The following is a 25,000-nucleotide window of genomic DNA, read 5'->3' on the forward strand; positions in this document are numbered from 1 at the left end:
AGCAGGCTCCTGATTGGTTAACGCGGCGCGAATTGACGCCAAAGTTCATATTTATCAACTCGGGTGTCAGACGCGAATTCGCTTCAAACGCATGAATCCACAAAAAGCACCATTCGCGCAAGATGCTCAATTCGCGTCATTTGCGCGTCCAAGGCGGAATCGCGCCCCACGAAACACGTCTATCGCGCCGCAGGACCTCCAGACTCGCGTCAACGCGCCTGTCCATTGACTTAACATTGAAATCACTCGCTCCTGACGCTCTATTCGCGTTTGGTGTGAACGCAGCATAAGGCTTCCCATTTCCAGGACACACATATATCATCACTGGACTTCCATGACACAAATCGGCACAATGCCAACATGATTCTGTCTTTGAAACTCAGAAATTGCTAAATTTCACAAATTAATGTCATGTAACACATTCAATTAAACATGGAACATGGAAGTATAAAGATTGAACAAGTATTTCCTTGTAAAGCAAACTCCAATAATCTTTGTGTTATTTGCAAATTTGAAAAATTATGTTTACAGTCTTCATTGTTGAGACTTACAGTTTACAAAGTTGCTGCCTTAAATTATTTAAGTAATTTCAACTTAAATTACATTAAACTGACTTAAAAAGTTTAGTTGAATCGTGTATACATTATAAAAACGTTGAAAATTGCACGTAAAAGCAATGTGAAAATATACGTTGTCGTAACTTATTGATCACATAAGTTTTTATAGTGTATAGGAGATTCTTGGTACCATTTTTTCAAGTTTGCTTTGACTTTATTTATAAGGACAATACTCATTAATATTGTAAATGTGCCAGTATTAGCCAACGGACTCATTTCCAACTGTATGTCCAGATGTTAAAAGAGCCATAAAACATTAAGTTGAACATCTGCTTATTGGCAACGGTCACAATTTGCTGTCTATAAGAAAGAAAAAAAGAGATATAAAAGAGATATTTTTATTTCCTTTCTGGATTATACAATTAATTCCCGTTATTGTCTTACGGCAGTGAAAGCTCTCCAGCCGACAGCTGGTTCAGCGTCACAGTCTCTTTACAGTTTATTTGTTCCAACATCTGAAGTATAAACCCCCTCGAAATGTCTTACAACGCACCATCTAAACATCAAAACTCTGTTATGTTTATGACAGCAATAACATTGTCCAAATGCTGACTGGGGTTTGCTTATTGAAAGCAGAGGCGGCTCACTGTTGGGACACCCAGTCAGAATGTAGCGGGACCGTGACAACCTGCAAAGAGACAGAAAGCAGTATTCTCTTTGTTGTGTGTCTACAGGCCGGCACGACGAGACCTCCTGCCCTCTGCTAGGAAGTGAGAGCCTGTCGACTGGATGGGTAACAGTGCCGTTAAACTACACAGAGCAAAGGTGAGAAACGCTCAGCCTTTACTTTTGTGTCGGGAAGTGTAAACAAAGGAAGTTTGACTACCATCGTCATGTGTAATGAGTGAGATCTTCAGGGTGGTTCTGCTGGCACGCTACATTTCTTCTCATAAAGTGTTCCTGCTCAGAAAAAGTCACCTTTACTGACGCAGGCCTCTGGTTTAAAGGGGAACTCACTCTGAAAGAAATATGCCACTGATGGGGCTTTTATTTCAATTTGATATATCGTGATATCATGATGCACTTTTTTTTGTCTAGGTCTAGATCATTTATTCAGAAAAACTGAAATGCTGATTTAAAAACTGTGGTCACACTTAAGATCAGGGTCCAATTCTCACTCTTAACTCTGACTTTTGCCTAAATAAACTCATAATTACTGCTTATTAATAGTTAGTAAGGCAGTTGTTAAGTTTATGTATTGGGGGATTAAGGGATCATGCAGAATAAGGCATTAATATGTAAAAAATCCAACTCACAAAAATTTAGACTAATGCTGCGTTCACACCAAACGTGAATAGAGCGTCAAAATCGCGTCTTGGACGCTTGAACATTTTGAATCCATTCGCGCGTCCACAGCGAATTGGACGCACGTATAAATCGAGCGTTTGAAGCAAAATAGACACGCGTTCAAGGCGCTCCAGGAGAAAAATATCATAAAACACCACTCTGCCCCTTTTCATTTTCATCAAAAATATATTAAACATTAATAGCCACACAAATGTGGTCCAGGCAACTCCTACATTATCTTCACTGCATGTATATTTAAATATCCTAAAAAAAATAAAGTTATGAAACTTCTGTTTGCCCTCAGTCAAAACGATTTGGCAGACAACAAATGATAGATTCATGAGAGCAAAGATCGGCCGTTAGATCCACACAAGATGAACCACTACAGGACGTCAGAGCCAGCGGCAGACGGCAGAAGGACTGGCCGAGGAAAGGCTGCTCTCGCCGGGGTTAATGAGTGCTGAGCGCCACTGATCCACTGGAGCTCACAACTCCACAAACACAAGATTTTTTTTTTTTTAAATAGGCGCTCTCTTTATAAATAAACCACAGATTTTAGCTTTAAACAACTACATTCTCACCTGAAAAAGTCTTAAAACTACATTTTGTGACACAATAGTAGTATTTTTATTATGCAGGGTGTCTCATCACATCACTTCACCACGTGACAGCAGCGAGCAGGCTCCTGATTGGTTAACGCGGCGCGAATTGATGCCAAAGTTCAAATTTTTCACCTTGGGCGTCAGACGTGAATTCGCTTCAAACGCGTGAATGCACAAAAAGCACCATTCGCGCAAGACGCTCAATTCGCGTCAAAATCGCATCATTTGCAAGAACTGGACGCGCGAATGAGGCGGAATCGCGTCAACACGCCTTTCCATTGACTTAACATTTAAATCACTCGCTCCTGACGCTCTATTCGCGTTTGATGTGAATGCAGCATAATGATTCTGTTTTAGTTAACTGGACAATTAAATGCAAAAAAGCTGGCTTAACCAGTGAAAAGAAGTTGGTTCAACAATCGTAGGACCAACCTAGTATTCATTGTAAATTTGATTAAAGTTAACAAGCATACAAGTTGCAACCAGTTGACAATGCATCCTGGGTGCATCATGCAAAACTCATCCATGGCTCCCAGAATGCATTGCGGCATGATGCATGTCACCATTGTTGAGATTCATAGGCTGATTCTTGAGGTCAAAGTGCTTAGTGTACAATCTGTTTTAAACCTAATTCAACTTTTCTGATTAAAACTGCTGGATCTTTTCTGGAATCACAATAAAACAAAGTTAATAGTATATTGCTCATATTAAACTCAGTCATAAAAGTGAATTAAGCCACTACACAATGATTATATTCTTATTACAGCAGCCAGAGAAACACTTACATTAAAAACTTGTCAAAGTAAAGAAAACACTGATCACCATGATGGTGACATACAAAATAAACAATTTTCAACACAAAATCAAAAAAAGATCCTAAATTGGGAGACATGTGACCTTACTCAGTTAATTTAGTTGAGTGAACTACTTTGTTTAAGTTAAGTTGAGTAGCAAGTTGCCTAACAAATTTAAGTTATGTCAACGTTTCTTTTTTTTCTTCTTCTTTTTTTTTTTTTTTACAGTATATGCATGATAATAAGCAACTAGTTAATAGTGAGAATTGGACCCTAAAGTATTACTTTTTCTACACTGTAAAAAAAAAAATCAGGTCTCCAATTGAAAATGTTCTAGTGACTGATCACATCTAATTTTTTTTAGTTGGCCAAATTGAATTTCTGTGAATTAAATTGCATCAATTCACAGAAATTCAATTTGGCCAACGGAAAAATATAGATGAGATCAGTCACTAGAAAAAGTTAAATTGGAGACCTTAATTTTTTTTCAAGTGTATGGTGAACATGTTTTCTGAATTAATATGTATTTATTTATTTATTTATTTATTTATTTATTTATTTATTTATTTATTTATTTATTTATTTATTTATTTATTTATTTATTTATTTATTTATTTATTTATTGTTTATTTATTGTTTATTTATTTATTTATTTATTTATTTATTTATTTATTTATTGTTTATTTATTTATTTATTTATTTATTTATTTATTTATTTATTTATTTATTTATTTATTTATTTATTTATTTATTTTATCATATGTATGAAATGTAAAATATGGTACAAAAAAGTAACAAAAAACCATTACATTTCTACATTTTCTAAAACTTTTTTTTAGATGTTCCCTCTTTTTTAATGATTTATTATTGTTTATTTATTTATCTAATTTGTTTGTTTGTTTATAACAGTTTTATATTTTAATATATAAAACTTAACTATTAAGAGTATGTTCTTAAAACCAAATCCTTATTGAGTAGTTGGACGTATTTTATTATTATTTCTTAGTTATGAAAATTACTTTAAAAAGTTCACCAAATTAAAGTCCAGTGGTGCAAATAATTCATAAATGTGTGTAAAGGTTAACAAGTTTTGCAAAATATTAGATAATTTAATATATTTTTTATAACAAGGCAAGGCTATTTTATAGGCTGTAAAACGTCATGTGGTGTATGTTTATCATTTAAAAAAGTCATGCTATATATATTTTTTTTTTAAGTTTTAATTTGTATGTTTTAATTAGTTAGTTAGTTAGTTAGTTAGTTAGTTAGTTAGTTAGTTAGTTAGTTAGTTAGTTAGTTGGTTAGTTGGTTAGTTAGTTGAGTTAGTTAGTTATTTTGTTATTTGGATGTATTAACAACTATGGTACAAAAAAAAACATTACATTGTTTTTTTTTTGTTTTTTTTTGTTGATTTTCCCTCTTTTTTTATCCTGGCCCCTTTTATTTTTCATCGCCCCATCTGTGTTGTTTTATGTTGTTTTATCATGCAAATCATGTGGCACAATCTATCATAATTCAGTACGACTGAAAAGCATCGGGGTATATGTACATGTATGATGCTCTTTCTCATCATTTATTTATTATTTGATTAAATTACTGGTCCCAAAAAGTCTATAAAAGTATACAAATATCCAATGCAATAACTTTTGTGAAAAAGGCACAAACTATAATGAGTCAAATGTACATAGTTTGCACTCAAAATAACAATGATATAATATGCAGATAGTGCCTGCTTACATTAGATGGCATGTGACCACGACAAAATACCACATGCAAAAGTGAATTCGCCCTCAGTCTCCGCAAAAACTGTAAACTAATCAGGGTGTAATTGCATCTCAATAAAATCACAGTCATGAATGAACTGAAAGGGACCATATGGGAGAAGCGATCTGCAGAACATAACTATGTTGTCAGTGGTTGGAGTGTGTTCTCATGAATGTGGGTGTACGTGTGTCCTCAGTGACTGATGATGCTCTTCATAATCCAGCTGACAGCAGATCAGAGCGGGATGTTTGCTGGAGACTAAACAGACTCTCGTTTCTAACGACTCTCCAGTGAGGCGTTTGGGCCATAGGAGGAAATGTCAAAAGAAGTTGTAATGAGTGGACATCTGTCTCCTTCATATGTTGGGGAGTTTGACGCCGAATATAAAAAGCATTGATTTAGGAGAACAAGTTCAAGAGCTTCAGTCAAAGTTGTCATTTTGATAAAGGTATTCCTTCTGTTTTATTTCCCCGCTGGAGCTGAATGGCTGGATCGTGAGTAATATAAAGCGGCAATGCTAAGGCTTACTCAGCATTAAAGGATTACTTCACCAAAAATGGAAATACATTATTTACTCATGACATTGCAAACCAGTGTTATTTTTCTTCTGTGAAACACAGAAGGTGGAAATTCTAACAGTGTTGCACTTTTTCATGCATTTGCAATGGCGACAAAAGCATTCAAGTTAAAAAAAGAACATAAAAGTGCAATACAAATAATAAAAAAGGAGCCCATATGACCCCTAAAAAATGCACTTGTAGTGTACTTAAATGTTAAATGTAGAAGATATTAGGTTATAATATGAATGAAATTACTTTAGTTTCATGTGCACTTTGTTCACCTTAAAGTTTAAAGTTAGTTTGCTTTGAAAAGTTAATATGTTGACCAACAAACTAAAGCACATGTAAAGTATTTGGTAGCACTTTATTTTACAGTCATGCTCCCCATTCTGTACTAGTTATTACAATACCTGGGTAATAACTAGGTACTAACCCTGAACCTACCCCTAAACCTAACCTTAACCCATGTAATTACCTTATATTACCCAGTACTTTCTTGAGTAAGTACACATAAGTGCAAAATTTTAGATTCATTTTATTTGGCTACACATTATTTTGATGATCCACTTTAGACACTCTAAATAACTTTGCAACTGCATGTCAGCTAACTCTCATTACAGTATTAGAAGACTGTAGTAGACTATTAGTAGCGTTAGTTGTTAGGGTTCGGGTTAGTAGAATCATTTGACATGTACACTCTAAAAAAAATGGTTCTATATGGCACTAAAAGTGGTTCTTGGTTTGTAATCATAGGGGAACCAATTTTGGTGCTATATAGCACCATATCTTTAAAGGCGCTCTAAAGCACTTTTGTCAAATGGTGCTATGTAGAACCCATAAGAGGTGCCATATCGCATTTTATTTCTTCATCTAAAATGGTGCTAAACAGCACCAACAGTGGTTTGTTTGCTTGTAAAGAACCTTTAGAGGGGCTTAAAAGGTTCTCTGTACAGCAGTGGTTATATATAGCATCTTAACCACCCCAAAGAACCACTGAAGAATCATACATGGGCTTAACAGGTTCTGTATATGGTAGCGGTGCTATATAGCACCTCAGTCATCCATCCCAAAGAACCGCTGAAGCACCAAGATTTGGTGCTATACAGCAGTGTTAATTTTGTTGACCAACAATTTTCGTAAACAACCTTTTTTCACTGACGAAAACGAGATGATAACTAAATAAAAACTAGTGTTGGATGACAAAAACTATGGCGAAAATCAACTGTCATTTTCGTCAACAAATAAAAACGAGACAAAAATTTCCCCTAAGGGAGGTACGATTAGGGAAGAGATCCAGTCAGAACTGATGTCCTGTGTAAAAGATGCGCACATTTGATTTGAACTGATCTAACCGCTGGAGAACAAGACGCTGTTGCGCTTCTACAGGCTCACGCATCCCCAATCCAGCTCCAGAGCGGCTCACAATCAATGAATAACACACATTTATGACAGGCAATTGTTTATGAACTATTGCTGATGAATAATGACAATGTTTACTTCGATGTTTAGATGGTTGTAACAATGCATATTTTATCTCCCTCATCTGAACTTGAATGAGCTCCTGCAACTGCAATAGTATGGCGCAGACATTTCAAAATAAGAGTCAATGCTTATTTCGAGCTTGTTTATAATTAAAAGTCACACATTATATATTAGTTTTTGGTTACACAATAAACTGTATTTAATTTCATTCCCATTTAATTCAAAGTTAGGAGGAAAGACCAGTATTTGACACATATTCAATAAAGTATCAGGGTTATAATAGTTAAATAAAACCATAAAAAAAATCGTCATTACTTGAAATTAATAAATAAATGTTAACTGAAATAGAAAAAATAAACAAACTTATTTGAGGCTTTAGCTTAACCTGATATGGCCTACTAACTAAAACAGAAATACAAAGTTATAAAAACTATATAGATTTAAAAAAAAAAAAAGTGAATTGAGCTCTTTCGTGTATTTTTAATGTCAAAAACAAAATGATGTCAAAATGTTAGTTCAAGTGACAGTTGGTTATGTAATGCTTTAATGCTTAATGAATTACAATTTAACTAAACTCATTAGATTTTAGGAGACTAAATCTACTGTAGATTTAGTCAACAAAAATTTTATGATATTTAGTCGACTAAAACTAGACTAAATCTAAAAACAATTCAGGTGACTAAAATATGACTAAAACTAAATGGCATGTTAGTCAAAAGACTATGACTAAAACTAAATCAAAATTTGCTGTCAAAATTAACACTGTTATACAGCACTGAAAGTGGTTCCCCTATGATTACGAGCCAAAGAACCACTTTAAGTGCTGTATAGCACCTTCTTTTTTTTTTAGAGTATACTTGTAAAGTTACTTATAGTCGGTAGAATGTCTGTTTGGGAGCTTCAGAATAAAGTCTTAGCAGATATTAAGCAGACTGTCTGGACCATCAAATTAAAGTGTTACTGTTATATAAAGTGTTGTTAAAGGGACAATATGTACAAAATATCCAAAAACCACAAGAACAATGTTATATATTTTGTGATAAACAGACTAAAATTTAAATTGAGCGATTAATATTATTATATTACACAATGAATTATATTTTCCAAATCATTATCCCTAATTGGCTTAATTGGCTTTTTCTTTTCTCTCTCACCCCATGCCGGTTTTGTCTCGGATCCAAGAGTCGGCAGGCACACACACTCCCCCATTATAGGGGTGCAACGAGTCGCAAACGGTGTCCCATTGAGTTCAGTCAAAAGACCTGTCTGAGTCTGCATTTAGTCCGGATGAAATTGATATAATTATGAAATCTGGAACAAATATTAGCACTCACATAAGTGTACTTATTCAGAGTGACGCCTGCAAATCTGGCTCATTAACAAGTCCAGCATGCATTAGGCGTTTAGCGGGGGTTTGTCAAATTCTCACCGAGGGGACATTGCGATTACTGTACCTGCATTGGTTTTAAAAAGGTTTGGAGATTTTAATTTTCAATACTGCACAAATGCCCCAGTCATTTTGGTATTCCCAGGCTTTGTTCCAAACTCAAATGCATACTTTCACAAAAGCTGAGAGGGAGGAGACGGGGCACAGTCTCAGACAGCACGCCCACGGGCCGTCTGATGCACATTACACACAAAAATGGAAAACGCATTCAAAAACTGCAAAATTCAGTTTGATATGCAAGCTGTTGCACAGTTGAGTTGGTGCACATGTGCACACTGAGTGTGTGTAGGAGACGAACCAGTCATTATTTGGTGTCACGTTTTTTCAGTTGTGTTTGAGTAGCAGGGAGAACCTTAAACTAATACTGATATAAATGATTCATGTCAGATTTCACACCTCAATTTAAAAAAAGCATATCAAATTGGAAAAGGTGCATGAAATTTTCTGCCAGTTTACGTTTATGGACGTTTCCTTTAAAACACAATGCGTATGCGTAATTCAAAATATGAGTAAATCCATTCTGAAAAATCCTTCATATTAACGCAGTACATTGGGACGTTTCTCAGAGTGTGTCGATCAGTTCTTGGCCAGAATAAATGAAAAATTAAACTTTATGCCAAGAGTGTAAAACTCTATATATTTCTATATATATTCAAACATGCTCTAATATCGCCCTAAAACTAAACACCATTTCTCAATCACGCTTTACAAAACAACAGCCTTGTTTTCACGTGAAACAACAATGACTTACTCGTCTAAATTCAGTAACACTTTAAAATTACATTAACAGCACATTAGACACCTTTGCACTTAAAGAAGATTAACGAAAATAGTCCAACACTGTGGTACAATAAGCACACTTGGGCCCTCAAAACAGCAACCAGAAAAAAGGGATCGCATCTGGAAGAAAACAAAACTAGAGGTTTATCGCATTTCATGGAAAGAAAGTATTATTGCATACAGAAAGGCCTTAAAAACTGCTAAATCTGCTTATTTTTTTGACTCTCTTAGAAGACAACAAACACAACCCTAGGTATTTATTTAATAGAGTGACTAAATTATTATTAAACATTTGTTAATATTAGCTAACTGCATTATTTATCGTGAACTAACAATGAAAACTACTACAGCATTTAATAAGATTCTCTAATGGTAATTTCAACATTTACTAATCAATTAATAAAATCATGATGTTCACATTATTTTGGGATCTTTACATTAAAAACATTAATTCTAAACCTTCAATATATAGTTCACCTAAAGTAATCGTGTCTGAATATATGCTGTGTTTTACTTGTTTTGAAAATATGATATTGACAGAATTATAAAAGTAAAATTTGTATGTTCACATTATTTCATGGGCTTAAACTAACATGAAGTAAGCTGTATTTTTATTAACTAAAGTTAACAAAAATGTGTTACAGTATTTATTAATGTATTGCTCATTTTTAATAAATAATAGTTCAAGCATTTTCACTAATGGGATGCTATTATAAAGCGTTCCCCTAAATTCTAATGTTGAAACGAGCGTTTCCGCGTTTGCGATGATTATGTAAGAGTGTAAGATTATATAACAAGTTCATGTGAACCATTTTGCTGCTTATTATTATAGAAACCTGCTAATTGAACCGTTTAAAGGAACGTGGTATAATTGGAGCATCTTTTGTTGCACTTGATGTCTCAACTGCAGGGCTTTCTCTTTAACCCTAACTACCCACACAGACCTGGAAAGCCTCGGCTTTGGTTTTCCCTGCGGATGAGTTTAAGCAGATCACTGCACATTGTCATGAGAGACAGAGCCCTCAGAAGTAAAAGGATAATCATTAAACTTCACCAATTGGACTCTGGTGGGGCCTGTCACTGTAAAACGCTCATCTAATAATGATAGAATTTGCAGTGTTCAGACACAAAGAAAACAAGACAAAGTGCAATTAGTTAAGGATCTGCCCCGCACGCTATGTTTCATCTGTGTGTGAGGCGTGTGTTGAAAGCTCTGATCCGTTCGCCTCCGCTGGCCCTATTACTAGCTTTTCATTTGGAAGGTGAGATGCTGGACTTTGTCAGCATAAAGAAAAAGAAAACGGCGGCCAGCCTGATAAATGGTCCGCCCGGGATTGGGTTGCCTATTTCAGCTTGTTTTCCGCCTCTCTAACCATTGCCACATGTTTAATATCATCCAGAAACTTGAGCAAAAAAAAATTCTGATATTGTTATGCTGTGTGTGTGTGTGTGTGTGTGTGTGTGTGTGTGTGTGTGTGTGTGTGTGTGTGTGTGTGTGTGTGTGTGTGTGTGTGTGTGTGTGTGTGTGTGTGTGTGTGTGTGTGTGTGTGTGTGTGTGTGTGTGTGTGTGTGTGTGTGTGTGTGTGTGTAGGGGACACCAGGGTTAGTTACTTTTTAGTCCAGTGTATATTTCTCAGGGAAGGTTTATTGTTGAAAGTCAGTTTCAATGCAAGTCTTGGCTTATTGTGAGACATGTTGTCACAATGAAACCTGACATTAAACATCCTATTATTGGTTTTTCGGTAAAATTTCTATAACAAAATAATTGGCCAGGAAATATTGTAATAAATTGAGTGAAAATGTGCCCCAATAAAAGTGTCACGCCCCTCGACATTACATTTAGCAAACACATTGTTTCCATGAGAACACAGTTAATCTGAAGTTCAATTAAGGTTAAAATCTGCATTTATTATATAGTTCACTACATTGTAATGCTGTCTGAATATATGCCACTGTGTTAGACGATATTGCATTTTTAGAAAACACACATTTGTGCAATTTTATTGGATCCTTAAATCATTACACAGTTATATTTCTATAATCTGCATATGCTTAATGAGAAAAAAAATATACTAAATGAATGAAAGTGATGTGGTAAAAATGTGTACAAGTTACTTTTTTAAGATGTAACAAGGAATCTGCAAATATTATAATTAAATTCAACTTGGGTTACAATTATTTTTGAAAATATATAAGGCATTATGAATTCCTTTATGATGCATTATACATACATCAAGTGTAGTCTATTCTATATCTGTTTGTTGAGTTGCTCACCAGTGTTCGTAACACTTTCTCATAAATTGCATGTTCTTACTATAGTAATAACAGTAAATTATGTATAATTACATGCAACTAACCCTAACCCTACGGGCCCTATCTTGCACCCAGCGCAATTGACTTTGTACACCGACGCATGTGTCATTCCTATTTTGCACCCGCGCAAAGCGCGCTTTTCCCTCCACAGAAGCACGTCGCTAAACTAGTGAATGAACTTGCGCTACCTGGGCGGTTCAGCGCAAAAAAGGAGGCGTGTTCCGGCGCAAACAATCCCTGGTGCTATTTTGCTGTTCCATTAAACAATTGCGCCACTGACCAGAAAAAACCTAGTCTAAAGTCAGTGGCGCGTTGCGCGTTGTTCATTATGCTATTTTAAGGGCGCATGCTTGACCATAATGTATAGCGTGCACAACGCGCATACACTTTGCTCATGTAATCTACACAGATGTAACAGTTATTTTTGCAAATCATAAATTGTTACACTAAAAAAATATTAACACATGAGATGACGGAAATCATTGTGGTGTGCCACGAAGATGTGAAAAAATAGGCATAAATCTAGCTTACAAATTATTCAGGCTAATTGTAATAATTAAGGATAAGACCTGTTTGCCCAATATAGTGGCAAGACATATATGTATATAAGGACATCTGACAAATTGGTTTGTCCGTCAAGAACCAGGAAAAAAAATCGACTGAAAAACTGAAAAAACTGAAAGACTGAAAAAAAAAAGACTGTGAAATCACTTTTACCATAATGTACAACATTACAACTTCACTTCTCTGTCTTTCACTGCTCTTACAAGAACATCAGTCTCCTCTGCTGTGAACCGCTCCTGGCGTGCGCCTGGTAAATACGCCATAATAATAGCAATCCATAATGGAACTTGCGCACCTGCTTTTAAAGGAAATGTTGGATGACGCTCTGATTGGTTTATTCACGTTACGCCCAAACCACACCTATGAATAATGAAGCTACTTCAGACCAACCCATTTTAGATTTGCGCCGGGCGCAAGAGCCATTTATCCCGCCGGGAAAATAGCAACAGCGCCGAGACCCGCCCACAAAGTTACTTGCGCTTCGCGCTTTGACACTTGCGTTTCAGATCGTTAGAATAGGGCCCTACATGTTGTTAATGAATATTACTCAGCACTTAAATGTATAATTGCACTGTAACACGGACACATAAAAGAAAGTGTAACCTTTTCTTTTTCTTTTTTCACAGACGAGAGAAAGTTTCTGACTAGCAAACTAATCTGCACATTAATTTACCCTAATGCCAGCTTTTGGGAAACTCACTGCTGTCATAATCCACCTGTTGCACACAATCAACACTGCAAGCAAATGCCATGATGCCACAAAACTAGGTCACGCCCACCATAATCAACAACACTGCCTGCCCTGCCAGACAGATTTCATTTCAATTTCATTTCATTCACTGCAGTAATTACATATTTGTGTAGGCAAACCTGTATGTTGGCATCTCCCTGGTTCCCTTGATAAAAACCCAACAGGATTTTTCCATTGGATTTTGGATTATTGCAGAAAATATGCTCTGTGACCACCAAAGGTTTATGATTATTAAATATTTTAGGTTATAAATGAACTACACCACGGTCACATGACTTCAACTTCACCACCATTAAACTCTTTTGTTATTTAAAACATTCTCTGAAAGTTTGAGTAAGAGCTGATTATAAATACAACAAGGCTGTGAAAGCAACTAGCTCTGCGGATGTTGTTTAATGTCCCCGACAACCTTTTAGACACCTTTAGTCCTGTTTAGACACTTGTTAGCAAACACTTTTTCCAGGGTGAAAAAATTTATTCAAAATTACTGATGTCAAAATATCCTGAGTTTGTGTTAATCACAGACCTTATTTCAGGCATTTAATCAAAAACCCATTCAAAAAACCCATTGACTTCAGGACGATGAAAGTAGAAGTGCTAAAATGCTTATTTCCAGGTTTTTGCTGACAAAAATGCATCATCCCTGCAGCAATCTATAAGTGACATGCATGACTTTTACTTTGGTAGCACTTTACTTAAGCCTTTTTATATAATGCATTGTATTTTTAATGCATTAATTATGCCTTGTAATGCATTGTATGTCCCATTTAACAATTGTAGCCACAGTTATAATGCATTATAATTAGGGCTGTCAAAAGATTAATCGCGATTGATCGCATCCAAAATAAAAGTTTGTGTTTACATAATATATGTGTGTGTACTCTGTTAATTATTATTTACATATAAATACACACACAAGCATGTATATATTTAAGAAAAAAATATGATTTTTATATATAAAACATTTATATTTATATATATTATAGATTATATAAATGTATATACAGTATATACATGCAAATATTTCTTAAATATATACATGAATGTGTGTGTATTTATATATAAATAATAATTAACAGAGTACACACATATTTTATGTAAACAAAAACTTTTATTTTGGACGCGATTAATCGCAATTAATCTTTTGACAGCCCTAATTATAATACTTATCTATCTATTGACTGAACTCACCTTTAATGCATTAAAACATATGCCAAACAACCAATTTCAGAATCTATGAATATTGTAATGCATATTACTTTGGTTGCATTTAGTTATGAAAAGATACAATGCATAATAATGCACATTTTGAATATCTTTATAATGCATGAACACTTTAAGTAATGTGTCAAGAGATGGTTTTGGACTAATACTACTCTGTATAGTCCAGTAATTCAGCAGGGAAATGATATTCTCGTTTTCTGAGCTGAACAAAACCTTGATTTTTGACACATGCCATGTTCGTTTTGAAATCTCCCAGATTTAGTGGTGCGCTGAGACGGCTCCTGTGCACACGCCTTGCGGAAAATCACGGATCTTTTCCAGGGAGCCAACATGAACATCCAATATCGTTTAGTGTTTTCGGCAAGTGTGATGGAAGCTCGTCTTTCAGTACAAAACAACAGCTGAGTTCCCTAAAAAACGCAAGCTCCACACATTTGTACACAGCTGGTTGGCCGCGATTTCAGGCCCAGATAAAGAGCTCTTTCTTGGGGTGCGGGGATGGCTTGTGGGGGAGGGAGCACAATCACGGTTTTCGCCTTTCACTGACGCTCTGACTCTTGGCCACATGAATACCCATGGAGGCCGGACGCCCACGCAGCTGGGTCGAATCTGTAGAGCGGGACAATGGGCTGGAGAGGGCACCTCCAAGCCAAAGAAGAGTGCATCTTTGTTGCTCACAGGTGGGCCATTGTGCACGCTGGTTCATTATGCATGCATCACAACAACTGAAGTCATCAGCTTCCTGTCCGGACCCTGACAAATGAAGAAAACACAGACAGCCGTCTGCAAGCATTACAGAGCCAAGGGTGCGAGGTTAAAGCACTAAATTCACATCCATGGACTAGGGGATGACAATGAGATGCCCCAACTGAGGGATGCTGCTTGTGATGAAGGTAGATGTCCCATGGTCGGACAGTCTAGAGATGTTTCTCATTCTGCATTTGCAAAAGTAAAATTGACTTTGCAACAAACAGTCACAAAGATTATCTTGCAAAAATTGAAATCTTGTGGTCATTTACTCAAAAAAAAAATAAAAAAAAATAATGACTTTATTCAACAATTTCATTCTGGCCTGTGCCAGACTCCTACGCTGTTTACAATACAGTGCAGGTCCCGTGCATGTGCTGTGGTGCTCACATGAACCGCATCGGCTACCGTACATGAGTGCATTGCACTATTTACAACCCGGGCCGATAATTGCCTATAGCCTAGGGCGGCAATTTTTTTCAATTAAATTGTTTAAAATAATTTTTTCCTTTGAAAAATTGCACTTCCATCATCAAGTTATCACTCCATTAGTTATTCTAAATCTAACTTTCCTTCATTCTAATATCCTACCACTCCCACCCCATCCCGCCTCACATAGAGCGCTATCGGTCTACATGAAAAACTCCCTGATGTACATCCAAAAATATAATAAAAAAATCTGTACATTAATACAAAAGATGGCTACTTTTACAGCTGCTAATGATTTTAACGCCCAACATGCTTCTGGAAGGTAGGCTTATGCATGTGTATGTTATGTGGCTCACCTTATTGTGTGTGTAATATTTATACACTCACCTAAAGCATTATTAGGAACACCTGTTCAATTTCTCATGAATGCAATTATCTAATCAACCAATCACATGGCAGTTGCTTCAGTGCATTTGGGGGTGTGGTCCTGGTCAAGACAATCTCCTGAACTCCAAACTGAATGTCAGAATGGTAAAGAAAGGGGATTTAAGCAATTTTGAGCGTGGCATGGTTGTTGGTGCCAGACGGGCCGGTCTGAGTATTTCACAATCAGCTCAGTTACTGGGATTTTCACGCACAACCATTTCTAGGGTTTACAAAGAATGGTGTGAAAAGGGAAAAACATCCAGTATGCGGCAGTCCTGTGGGAGAAAATGCCTTGTTGATGCTAGAGGTCAGAGGAGAATGGGCCGACTGATTCAAGCTGATAGAAGAGCAACTTTGACTGAAATAACCACTCGTTACAACCGAGGTCTGCAGCAAAGCATTTGTGAAGCCACAACACACACAACCTTGAGGCGGATGGGCTACAACAGCAGAAGACCCCACCGGGTACCATTCATCTTCACTACAAATAGGAAAAAGAGGCTACAATTTGCGAAATCTCAGCAAAATTGGACAGTTGAAGACCGAAAAAATGTTGCCTGGTCTGATGAGTCTCGATTTCTGTTGAGACATTCAGATGGTAGAGTCAGAATTTGGCGTAAACAGAATGAGAACATGGATCCATCATGCCTTGTTACCACTGTGCAGGCTGGTGGTGGTGGTGTAATGGTGTGGGGGATGTTTTCTTGGCACACTTTAGGTCCCTTAGTATCAATTTGGCATGGTTTAAATGCCACGGCCTACCTGAGCATTGTTTCTGACCATGTCCATCCCTTTCTGACCACCATGTCCCCATCCTCTTATGGCTACTTCCAGCAGGATAATGCACCGTCACAAAGCTCCAATCATTTCAAATTGGTTTCTTGAACATGACAATGAGTTCACTGAACTAAAATGGCCCCCACAGTCACCAGATCTCAACCCAATAGAGCATCTTTGGGATGTGGTTGAACGGGAGCTTCGTGCCCTGGATGTGCATCCCACAAATCTCCATCAACTGCAAGATGCTATCCTATCAATATGGGCCAACATTTCTAAAGAATGCTTTCAGCACCTTGTTGAGTCAATGCCACGTAGAATTAAGGCAGTTCTGAAGGTGAAAGGGGGTCAAACACAGTATTAGTATGTGTTCCTAATAATCCTTTAGGTGAGTGTATATTCCAGCTAACATTTGGGCGTTTAATGACCGATGAAAAGACGTCCCTCCCATCCTGTCATGGTTGAAAAATAGTTCCAAAATGAAAGTTGACTGGACGTACGTTGAGCATATCTGAATGCATTTTTTGGAAATGTAATGTTAAATTTTTTCCTGATTTATGCTGTCCTACAGCGGCTATTTTTGGCCAGAGACACAACGTTGCCGTCGGACCAATGTTTGCTGGGATGCCATATTAATATTAATAATATTTATAACCGCTACGAAGAGCTGTGTATGCGCAGAGACTACCACTGATTTGCCGCTTAACATGCTTCTGTATGCTTTTATTTTAGTGCAATTTTATCAATTAAAAAAAAATATCAAGTTTTTCGCATGCATCTCAAAGATCATCTTTATTCGTGAGTGAGTGGGGGTGGCACGACGGTGTTTTGCCTAAAGTGGCAGTTGAGCTTGTGCCGGCCCTGTTTACAACGGAAACTTGTTGAATAAAGTCGCTATTTTTGTTTGTTTTTGAGCACAAAAAGTATTCTCGTCGCTTCATAACATTAAGGTTGAACCACTGGAGTCACATGGACTATTTTAACCATGTTTTTACCACCTTTTTGCTTCCTTTCTGTGTCTTGAAAGTGTTAAATTGCTGTCTATGGAGGGGTCAGAGAGCTCTGGGATTTCATCAGAAACATCTTCATTTGTGTTCTGAAGATCGAAGAACGTCATGAGGGTGAGGAATTAATGACAGAATTGTAATTTTTGGGTGAACTATCTCTTTAAGGGAATCCATTACTCCCATCCACTTACAATATGTAATATTACAGTCACTTGTGTAAAGTAATATGACAAAATATTTTGTGACTCATCCTCCACAAGATATAGGCTCTGTCTTGCCGCTGACTAAATATTGACTTCCTCAATCCACCTTACAAGAGCGCAGAGTTTCCTGAAAGGCAAAATAAATATGGAGAGCTTTTCTCTGGCTGATGCTGAACTGCAGTTGCTTCATTTTTCCCAATCTGCCTAAACTGGTCATAGCCTGAGAAATGCATCTGTCAGAGAAAATTACATCCACGTTCAACTGGATTAAAATTGTGGGACACGTCAATCTATAACTACATCATTATCAGATTAAACAAGAACTGAACTTGCATGCATAATAATGTGGGTATTGCCATGTATACACTAATGTGACAGTAACAACATGGAAATGTAGTTTTTTAGCCACCCAAAAATGGGTTGTAGTTCTGTTCTGATGGGGTTGTGCAGCCGGGAAAACAATGATAAATGCAAATAATAAAATGTAGCTAACCATATAATATTATCAAGCTTTAAAATGATGAGGACATTCTTCCCATGTCTTTTATAGAGGACGTTTAAGCTCATGCACCCAAAGTCTATATTGTACTGCTAACTCATCCCTCATGTGGTCAAAGCTAGTCAAATTAGGCAGATGCCAACATGGACACTTTGTGTGAAATGCAAAACCACGTATGAAACGATGCAAGGTAAAAGCAAACACAATCTAAACTATTTTAAATACAGGTTCAATTGCAGCAAGAATGATCGTGGTTTGTGCATTTAGTAAATGGAAACACTGAAATCCAAAAGACATCTATCTACACCGATCAGGCATAACATTATGACCGGTGAATAACACTGATGATCTCTGTTAGTGGGTGGGATATATTAGGCAGCAAGTGAACATTTTGTCCTCAGAGTTGATGTGATAGAAGCAGGAAAAATGGGCAAGCGTAAGAATTTGAGCGAGTTCGACAAGGGCCAGATTGTGATCTCCAAAACTGTGCTGAACAAATAAGTCCAATCCGTGGAGGCCCCACCTCGCAATTTACAGGACTTAAAGGATCTGCTGCTAACATATTGGTGTCAGATACCACAGCACACCTTCAGGGGTCTAGTGGAGTCCATGCCTCGACGGGTCAAAGGCATTTGGTTTTTTAAAACAATATTTATTGTGTCATTTTGCATAACCAGTAAATGTATCTTGCCTTTGTTCGACAAAAAGTTCAAGTTTTTTTAATACGCTATATGAGGTATATTGGGGGGGGGGGGCACAAACTACTTGAGTTTACTATGGTTTATATAATTGAATAACACAGAAAAGTATTCAAGACTAGCCGACTTCATCAAGAGCTGCATTAAGTAAAAACCTACAAAATATGCTGAGTCAGTCGTTTTTAGCATATTGGAGGAAATGAAAATATAAATGAAATGAAATTTTAATAAAAAATAAAAATTCAACTGTACACTATTTATCTCCCTCTTCGCCTTGTGGTCTAACATCATTTTTGTGCAGATGTTGTGCCAGATTGTATGCCACACACGTTTATCAATGGCCTCATTCATCAGGTGTGATGGCTCCTCAAAGCAGGGTTTTGCTGAAGTTGGCTTTCGCTCTATATACCTGAAGCACCTATGAGCCTTATATCACAAACACAAACACACACACATGCATTGGGACTGGGCGAAAGGCCAGTTACCCTCACCGCTCGCCCTTCACCGCCCCTCGCCAGCCAACTCAAGCCTTGGCTGCCGATTAAAGCTGTGAAATCTTTCCTGTGACAGTTTAGATTTCAAAAGAATTCCTCCATCCAGGTATAACACCATCTAAACCAGCGTCGGACCACCGGACCTTCTCCGCCAAGCCTATTTGTTTGCTGAGGGCAGAAGGAGGTTTGCTCAGGAGGGTGGTGCTGCTGTGTTTAAATGGCTTGTGGAATAAATAGGGCCGTGACCGAAAATAGCGACTAGCTAAAAAGGACATTTGCTTGTTTTTGATTCCGTCAAATAAGTGTCGCACCTTCGCGCAATCAATAAATATGATACATGAGCGGAAACAGGAGATGATAAAAAGATCTTGATACCCGGCGGCCGGTCAGTAGTTTGCGGCAACACTCTTCGAGGTGGCCCGCTGCTGATGTCAGAGTGGTCAGCGGGTTTGTTGACCTTAGTTTGTGTGGCTTCGGCAGGAGGAAAATTATTGCTGTTTTGCATAGGAAATCGAGGTAATCGCCTCATGGTCGGGAGCCGAACTGACCAAGCTTCTTACCCCACGGCATATTTACAGGCTTTAGCTCTGATATAAATACGACTTCTTAAATCTGCAGTTATGCAAGTGTAAATCTTGCTTCCATGGTGTCTCCAGGCTCACCGCTGTGAACCACGTGACCCCGCAGGTACGGAGGTGGCGCACAAAGCACACGTTCTTGTTAGGAAGGAGCCGGAGGGGATGAGGATGTCCATACAGCTTCAGCTCACGTCCAGCCAGGGACGGTCACAGCTTGTTGACCCCGGGCATTAATGAGCAATGAGACCCTGTGAGCGAGAGAGCATGTGATCAAGAGGCGAAAAAGTCACTTTTGAGTCATCTTGAAAATGAGTTGTTCAAAAGAAAAAGAGGATTCTGAAATCGGATTAGATCTTAATTAGATCTGGATCAAATCACGAGTTTGTGTTGTTCAAAATGTTTTAGGAAGATTGGGATACCTCCAAAAAAATCAGGATTATTGATCCTAGCAAGTCTGGATCTCAGGAACAAATGAAATTTGTATCATGTAATATACACACACACACACACATTATTTTATTTTGCTCTTGATAAGTTTGACTGTTAAAGTAATACATTAGAAGTAGACATCATTAGGCTACCTATTAAGGCTTTCGGTAGTACACTCTAAAAAATGCGTGATTAAAAATAACCCAAGTTGGGTTGAAAATGGACTAACCCAGCAATTTTTAGAGTGTACACGTTCACACTTGGATACGTAAATAATTTACGTTTTAGTGCTGTCAATACGTGAGTATTGTACGTTTAGTGTATAAAAATGTAAGTTAATGTACGTGTGGTAGATTAACACTTTACGTAAAAATACACTCTAAAAAATGCTGGGTTAAAAATAACCCAAGTTGGGTTGAAAATGGATTAACCCAGCAATTGGGTTGTTTTAATCCAGCATTTGGGTTGTTTTAACCCAGCGGTTGGGTTAAATGTTTGCTTAAAACAACCCAATTGCTGGGTTTGTCCATTTTCAACCCAACTTTGGTTATTTGTAACCCAGCCTTTTTTAGAGTGTAGACTAATAATAGAGTAAAGTAAAAAATAGATTTTGGCGCCATAAAATAATCCCCAAACAGCTGCAAATAGCAAACAAAAAAACATTATGACCACTTAATACTCATAAATCAGTGTATAATGGATTATGAGCATGTGCATTGAAAAAGCAAATGCATGACTTTATAAGTAATTATAAAAATAATACAAATATAGCTGTATAAATATATTTATAGAATAGTAATACTTATAAATAAGTATAAATGGGGCAGTAATTCATTATAAGCATGGGCTTCATAGAAAGTGTGACCATTAATTGTCTTTTAATATATTATATTTAGTTTGAAGATTCAAATAATTCTGATTAAATGAAAATGTATATCAATACAAGGGGTGCACGCTAAATCAAATCAATGAAAAGAACCGAAAGCCGTGCTGAGAGTCTAATAATCCTTCAGATCAGAATCAGTCAAGAGATGAGAGAGACTCCTAAGACTCGACCCCTGACCTCCTAAACCCGCAGACGAGCACTTCAGGCCTCAAAACCTCATGATCCTGTAAATGCTGAAGCTGGAGAAACTGTGAAGCACTGGGAACATCCACAGGCATGCTGGAAAAACTAGCTCAAACCAGCTAAAAGTTTGCTGATCTAGTTTAAGCTCGGCCAAGTTGGTGTTTAGCTGGTTGGTCAAATGGTTTCTCAAATGGTTACTTTTTCAGTAGACACATAATTAGATCCAGATAAACATCAACTGGATCAGTCAGACGTGTTTTACACAGCTGTTATTGGATTGGAGGCAAGGATTTTTTTACAAACCCCCCTTTTTACAAGATGTACAATAAGTCTCTGATGAGTGTGTATGTGAAGTTTTAGCTCAAATACCCCACAGATAATTTTTATGGCATGTTAAAATTGTCACTTTTTGACCGTTTTTGTGTGTGTCCCTTTAAATGCAAATGAGCTGCTGCTCCCGCCCCCTCTCAAGAGGAGGGCGGAGCTTCAAGAGCTCACGTTAGCAGCTTCGAATACCTCACACACACACACACTGAAAATGACAGAAACTGTTCAGCCTTTTATGATCAAACCGGAGTCGGACAATGATGGAGAGACTCCAGAAGAAGAGACAACATGTAGAACGAGACTGAAGGGATAGAGGAAGAGTTTATGAGTTAACCATCTTCAGTCATTGATTAGCATATTCTGTCGTGATAATCTCTAAAGCGCTGCTGTGGGGTAAGATGAGCCAGAGAATATCTGCTGCTGAAGAGAGAACAGGGATAGTTTAGTGTAATTACGGTTATAACTGATGACGTCGTCTTGCTTTATGACATGCGTCTGCATTTGTGTTCGAGCTGTATCAATAAATGTGAGAGACGGACGACAGCTTGAGCAACTCTTCCTCTTCTCCACATGTTCCCGGGGGCGGGGTTATGCAAATGTTAGGGTTAGTGATGTCACTGACTCGTTGTAGTCCCTACCAGCCGTTTGTTGTAGTCCTTAAAAAAGAGATTTCTGTAAAAGAAAATATCTCCCTTTGCTTTGAGCTTTGAGCGTCGTAACTTTGCAGATGCTGTTTATGCTCAAACAGCGACACTACACACTCACTAAAGTTAAAAAAGTAAAATCAATATCAACCACCGCTTTAAAACGTACAAGTATTGACTGAGTCTGTAGATCACACATGCTATTCAAAAGTGAACTACGCCACACGTGTCCATGTTTTGCTACTGTAACCACATAAAAACGGACCCATTTACTGCAAAAGCAAACCACTTCAGTGACTTAAAGGGTTCCTAAACAAGAAGCCATTGCTTATTCTTCGTGCAGATATGGCTTTGTGTCACCCGTAATCTGAAATCACTCATGAGGCAACAACATCTCAAAGTGCTACCAGCGCCGAATGACTCAATGGAAGGAAAACACGTCTGTGAACAATGCTCTGGCTGTGGAGAGCAGATTCTATCTGATCCCGGAGGACACTTAACAGCGCTGTCATTGGGGAGTAACACAGTCACAATCACGCATTCGGATAAAACAGCCGCCTGTTTAATTCAGCGGCCTAGCGAATCCACGCACAGGCCAGTCGTTGATCTAATCTGTCATCTGCCCCTAAAGAAGCCCCTGGTCGCGTGGTCATGGTCAAGATATATATTTTTTCTCCGCAGAAAGCATGTCCAGTGTGCGTATGCGTTCATGTGTGAGTGCGTGCATGTGTTTTTTTTTTCTGGTGGGCGCTACATGCGTGTGTTAGTAGTTATGAAATAGACCTGGCAGCTGGCCCGCACAGGACATTTGACCTTGATTTTTTTTTTTTTTTCTCGAGCTCAGTCTTTTCCCTTAGCAGAGGCTAAAAGGCTCAAAAGGGTGGAAAGCCAAATATTTATTTAAGGCTCCTGGACGCCAGGTTGCATAAAAGGTTCCACAGCCTTTTGCATCAAACCTCAACCGTTGAAACCACAAATTCTGTTTTTGTAGCCATAAAACTGCCCCCACCAAGGAGAAAAAAAAAAGATTTCCATTCGGTTGATTCTTATAAATTTAAATGAAGTGAAAAAAATCTGGTTTACTCCCAAAAGGAAAATATTGTGTTAAATATATTTTGCAATGTGTGGGTGACAGAATATTTATGAGCAATAGACAACGGCTTATCTTCTGAGAATGTACACTGTAAAAATGTTTGTCATTTTTACAGAAGAATACAGTAAAACATGGTAATTGGATAACTGTAAGTACGATGAAGAACTGCTGTTACATTACATGTCATTTTGGTTACACTTTATTTTAAGGTGTCTGTGTTACAGTGTAATTATGCATTTACTGTAAGTACTGAGTAATATTAATGAACTACATGTACTTACTATAGGGTTAGGGTAGGATTGGGATTTGGTTAAGGGTTAGTTGCATGTAATTATGCATAATTTACAGTAACTACATGCAACATGTGTAACAAGGGCATTGTAAAATAAAGTGTTACCGTAATTTTACTGTAAAATACTGCTTTTATTTGGTATAGATTATGTTGTAATTCATCATTTTTACTTGCAAAAATAGAAAGTGTTACTGTAATTTTACTGTAAAATACTGTCATATTTAAGTAAAAATTACCATATAATCGATACCATATAAAAACAGTAAAAGTCCCGTTACACAATAACATATGATTACATTTTTATATATAATTTTGTTTCTTATTTTTGTTTCCAGTAATGTACATTAGTGTACATTATCGTGGTGGTTATCAGTATATTTTAAGGTAAAAAGGCAGATTTTGGTAGTTTAACATAATATGAAATATATGGTTATGGCCACCACCGATGTTTTTACCGTTATAAAATAAAAATAAAAATAAAAAAAGAAATAAAAATGTTTTTGCTGCCTTAAATTTTGAAGTACAATCATCTTGGATGTTTAAGATATTTCAACTTAAATTACATTAAACTGGCAACTCAAGAAAATGAGTTGAATGTTGTATAACTTAATGCTTAATTTATTTTCGATGAGTTAAAGTAATAACTTAATAATCACTTTTTTGTATAGTGTACAAGTGAGTAACAGTGTCATATTAAAGAACTGTAATTTTTTATAAAAGTCTTACTCAATCTTATCTCAGTATTAATAAACTAACATTTCATAGCTGGCAACTTGGGTTCATTTGTTTCAAGTTTCAATGAGTCAAGTGGGGAAAAATCATTAATGAGCAATAGACTACGGTTTATCTTCTTATTCACATAATTGTAATTTTATAAAAGTTCTCAATCTTGTGACTGAAGATTATTGATTTCGTATGGCATGTACACTCCAAAAAATATTTTCATGCATTAACTGAATGTCAAATCTGGAAAAAAGTCTCAAGATAGCAGAATATTCAGGTGCTTCCTGGATGAGATGAACATGTGGTTAAAGATCTGAGGCTTTGTCAGCAGCTCGTGCTGTGATCACTTCCTCTGTAGAGATGACCTCAGGGTGAAAGGT

This window comes from Gobio gobio, assembly GCF_949357685.1.
Source record: "Gobio gobio genome assembly, chromosome: 20".
Lineage (NCBI taxonomy): Eukaryota > Metazoa > Chordata > Actinopteri > Cypriniformes > Gobionidae > Gobio > Gobio gobio.